Source organism: Mastomys coucha, unplaced genomic scaffold (assembly GCF_008632895.1).
Source record: "Mastomys coucha isolate ucsf_1 unplaced genomic scaffold, UCSF_Mcou_1 pScaffold16, whole genome shotgun sequence".
In the NCBI taxonomy this organism is placed as follows: domain Eukaryota; kingdom Metazoa; phylum Chordata; class Mammalia; order Rodentia; family Muridae; genus Mastomys; species Mastomys coucha.
This window is the reverse complement of record NW_022196898.1, coordinates 107,523,949-107,528,977: the sequence shown is the minus strand read 5'-3', so window position 1 is coordinate 107,528,977 and position 5,029 is coordinate 107,523,949. Positions and strand designations below refer to the sequence as shown.

Below are 5,029 nucleotides of genomic sequence, written 5' to 3'. Positions count from 1 at the left end.
CTATGTATTGTCCCTTAGCTCAGTGTCTTATTGCTTTGAAGAGAAACTATGACCATGCCAACTCTTACAAAGGAAACCATTTAATTGGGGCTGGCATACAGTTTCAGAGGTTTAATCCAGTATTGTCATGGAGACATGAAGACAGACATGGTGGTGGAGAAGAAGCTGAGAGTTATATAACTTGATCCAAAGGCAGCAGAAGCAACTGTGAGCTACACTGGGAGTAGCTTGAACATATAAGTCCTAAAAACCTGTCCACAGAGGCATACTTCCTCTATCAAGGCCACACCTCCTAATAATGAAACTTCCTTTTGGCAAGGAATCTATGGAGGCTATACCTATTCAAACAACCACATAAAAGGGTCATTTTCACATTAATCCATTCCAATCAGAACACTGTTTTATTCTTACTTATTATTTAGCCTTAGTGCAGTATTTTGGGAGAATGAGAAACGAAATTGAAGATAATCAGCAATAATAGGGAAACTGTAGAGGAAGTGCACATGGTGCTATGGGAAAGGACAGTCAGTATAAAAATGGAAAGTTAGAAAGGAAGGGCCTGGTACACACTAATGGACATTCCTAACTCTGAGAGTAAGTACATTGGTGAGAAAAGTGAAAACTCTTTACACATAATACACATCCCTGGAAGAACCCTCTGATATCAGCAGAAAAGGGGCTACTGATGTAGTTTCCAAAGAAGAAATCTCTATATAACAAGAAATCATTCAGGGCCTGGAGAGGTGGCTCAGTGGTTAAGAACACTGACTGCTCTTCCGAAGGTCCTGAGTTCAGATCCCAGCAACCACATGGTGGCTCACAACCATCTGTAATGAGATCTGATGCCCTCTTCTGGGGTGTCTGAAGACAGCTACAGTGTACTTACTACATATGATGAATAGATAAATCTTTAAAAAAAAAAAGAAATCATTTAGTTCTCAGAAGAAATAATGCAGTGGTTTACATGAGAAATGATATTTGTATATAGTTGGTGTATCTGCTTGGGGAGCATTATGAGGTGAAGTTATGCTAAGTTAATATTTCTCTGAAGTCCAGTTTAAAACCTTACCCTTCCAGTTTTCTCGCTCTTCTTTGTGCTTGTGGTTGAGATGTGAGCCCTCACTTTTTTGTTCTTGCCATCATACCTGCATATTGCTGACATGCCTCCCCACCTCCCCACCATGAAAAATAAACCAAAATAATACTTTCCTTCTAAAAATTGTATTTCACATGGTGTTTTATCACAGAAATATAAAAGTAACTAATACATGGTAAAAGTAAATTTATACAAGTCAGAAATGTTCTTGTAAACGTGTAAGGATAAAATTGATCCTGGGAGATAAAGATACGAAAGCATATTCATGAGAGTCAGCATGCACCAGCAACTTGGCTTCATCACCTGCCCTGAGGATGAATGCCTGCAGGAAGAAAGTAAACCCAAATCAAGAAGGCATTTCTGGAGAACACTGGCCCATGTATCATTCAGAGTGAGACAAAAATCAGAAAAATGTGCTCGCTCGCTCACTCACTCACTCACTCACTCACTCACTCACTCACCTTCCCTGATCAAAATCCTACACTAAAATAGCTACTTAAGAGGTGTAGAAGATCTCTTTACATAGTACCTGTTTCTCAGGATCCACACACAAATATTTCTACTTCCTCTGTTAGCCTCAGTGATGCCCTGACAGGAGGAAGTGTCTAGAATGGTGGAGCTAAAGGGCAGTTGCATGCTTCACCCTGTATATTGCATTGGGAGTTCAGTTTCCAGAGTCCCTTGCACAAGCCCTATATGGCTTGAACTCAGGCACTAGAATTGTTAGAATGAATTTTCTCAGTTCTGAGAAATGATAAAAACACGTGAGGGTCATGGGTGGAATTACTTACCTTATTTTGATGAACATTTTCTTCCCCAAAGGGGAAAATGTGGACATAACATACATTATAAAACAAAACAAAACAAAACAAAAAAACCAATATGGTAGCCAAATGAAAGTGATTTTATTATCTGTGTATTTGTTGAATATACTAGTGAATTTTATTTTATAGGTAGACAATTGTAATCTTTTCTGAAATATCATTTAGATTTTATAAGATTTATTTTAGTAGTGATATGTATGTCAAAAAGGTATTCATAGCTATTTTTTCCACAGATATGATTATCTCTAATAGTTTTTTCTCCTTTATTATATACTTTCTTTATTTACATGGCATACGACATCTCATTTCCCAGTTCCCCCACCCCCCAAAAAGAAAAAAAATAAAAATAAGAAAAAAAAAAACCCAAAAACAAACCCCTGTTCCTTCCCTACTCCCCCTGCTCACCACCTGACCCTCTCCTGCTTACTGGCCCTGGCATTCCCCTACACTGGGGCATAGAACCTTTACAGGGCCAAGGGACTCTCTTTCCATTGATGACTGACTTAGCCATCCTCTACTATACACATGCTGCTGGAGCCATGAGTCTCACTATGTGTACACTTTGGTTGGTGGTTTAGTCCCTGGGAGCTCTGAGGGTACTAGTTAGTTCATATTGTTGTTCATCCTAAGGGGCTGCAACCCCCTCAGCTCCTTGGGTCCTTTCTCTAGCTCCTTCACTGGGGACCCTCAACTCAGTCCAATGGATGGTTGTGAGCCTCTACTTCTGTATTAGTCGGGTACTGTCAGAGCCTCTCAGAAGATATCAGCTATATCAGGCTCCTGTCAGCCAGCACTTGCTGGCATCTACAATAGTGTCTGGATTTGATGATTGAATATGGGAAGGATTCCCAGGTGGAGCAGTCTCTGGATTGTCCTTACTTCAGTCTCTGCTCCATAGTTTGTCTCTGCAACTCCTTCCATGAGTATTTTGTTCCCCTTCTAAGAAGGAATGAAGTATCCACACTTTGGTCTTCCTTCTTCTTGAGTTTCTTGTGGTTTGTGGATTATACTTTTTGTATTCTGATCTTCTGGGCTAATATCTACTTATCAGAGAATGCATACCATGTGTGTTCTTTTGTGATTGGGTTACCTTACTCAGGATGATATTCTCTAGATCCATCCATTTCCCTAAGAATTTCATAAATTCATTGTTTTTAAAAGCTGAGTAGTACTCCATTGTGTAGATGTACTACATTTTCTGTATCCATTCCTCTGTTGAGGGACATCTGGGTTGTTTCCAGTTTCTGGCTATTATAAATAAGGCTGCTATGAACATGGTGGAGCATGTGTCCTTATTACATGTTGGAATGTCTTCTGGGTATAAGCCCAGGAGTGGTATAGCTGGGTCCTCTGGTAGTACTATGTCCAATTTCCTGAGGAACCACCAAACTGATTTCCAAAGTGGTTGTACCAGCTTGTAATCCTACCAGCAATGAAGGAGTGTTCCTCTTTCCCTACAACCTCTCCAGCATCTGCTGTTACCTGAGTTTTTTATCCTAGCCATTCTGACTGGTGTGAGGTGGAATCTCAGGGTTGTTTTTATTTGCATTTCCCAGGCATTTGGTATTCAGTTGAGAATTATTTGTTTAGCTCTGTACCCCATTTTTTAATAGGGTTATTTGGTTCTCAGGAGTCTAACTTCTTGAGTTCTTTGTATACATTGAATATTAGCCCTCTATCAGATATAGGATTGGTAAAGATCTTTTCCCAATTTGTTGGTTGCCATTTTGTCCTATTGACAGTGTCTTTTGCCTTACAGAAGCTTTGCAACTTTATGAGGTCCCATTTGTCAATTCTTGATCTTAGAGCATAAGCTAGTGTTGTTCTGTTCAGGAAAATTTCTCCTGTGTCTATGTGTTCCAGGCTCTTCCCAACTTTCTTTTCTATTAGTTTCAGTGTATTCAGTTTTATGTGGAGGTCCTTCATCCACTTGAACTTGAGCTTTGAACAAGGAGATAGGAATGGATAGATTTGCATTCTTCTACATGCAAACTGCCAGTTGAGCCAGCACCATTTGTTGAAAATGCTGTCTTTTTTACACTGGATTGTTTTAGCTCCTTTGTCATAGATCAAGTGGCCATACGTTTGTGGGTTTATTTCTGGGTCTTCAATTCTATAACACTGATCTACTTGCCTGTCACTGTACCCAATACCATGCAGTTTTTATCACAATCGCTCTGTAGTACAGCTTAAGGTCCAGGATGGTGATTCCACCAGAGGTTCCTTTATTGTTGAGAATAGTTTTGGCTATCCTAGGTTTTTTGTTATTCCAGATGAATTGGCAAATTGCTCTTTCTAAGTCTGTGAAGAATTGAATTGGAATTTTGATGGTGATTGCATTGATTCTGTAGATTGCTTTCGGCAAGATGGCCATTTTTACTATCTTAATCCATGAGCATGGGAGACCATTCCATCTTCTGAGATCTTCTTCAATTTCCTTCCTCAGAGACCTGAAGTTCTTGTCAAACAGATCTTTTACTTGCTTAGTTAGAGTAACACCAAGGTATTTTATATTATTTGTGACTATTGTGAAGGGTGTTGTTTCCCTAATTTCTTTCTAAGCCTGTTTATCCTTTGTGTAGAGGAAGACCACTGATTTGTTTGAGTTAATTTTATAGTCAGTTACTTTGCTGTTTATCAGGTTTAGGAGCTCTCTGGTGGAATTTTTGGGGTCACTTAAATATACTATCATACCATCAGCAAATAGTAATAATCTGACTCATTCCTTTAGAATTCATATCCCTTTGATCTCCTTTTGTTGTCTAATTGCTCTGGCTAGGACTTCAAGTGCAATATTGAATAGGTAGGGAGAGAGTGGTAAGCCTTGTCTAGTCCCTGATTTTAGTGGGGTTGCTTCAAGTTTCTCTCCATTTAGTTTGATGTTGGCTAGTGGTTTTCTGTATATTGCTTTTACTATGTTTAGGTATGGGCCTTGAATTACTGATATTTCCAAGACTTTTATCATGAAGGGATGTTGGATTTTGTTAAATGCTTTCTCAGCATCTAATGAAATGATCATATGTTTTTTTTCCTTTAAGTTTGTTTATATAGTGAATTACGTTGATGGATTTCTGCATATTGAACCATCCCTGCATCCCTGGGATGAAGC

At 39.0% G+C, this 5,029-nt stretch overlaps 1 protein-coding gene across 1 annotated transcript in view; it reads right to left on the bottom strand.

Moving 5' to 3' along the window:
• Positions 1-1,205: 1,205 nt before the first annotated feature.
• The window catches only part of Wls (Wnt ligand secretion mediator), a 107,391-nt gene continuing 103,567 nt past the window's right edge, over positions 1,206-5,029 (bottom strand). The window contains exon 13 of the mRNA XM_031375998.1: positions 1,206-1,418. The gene's annotated coding sequence lies outside the window, so the exon portion shown is untranslated. The remainder of the gene's footprint in view (positions 1,419-5,029) is intronic.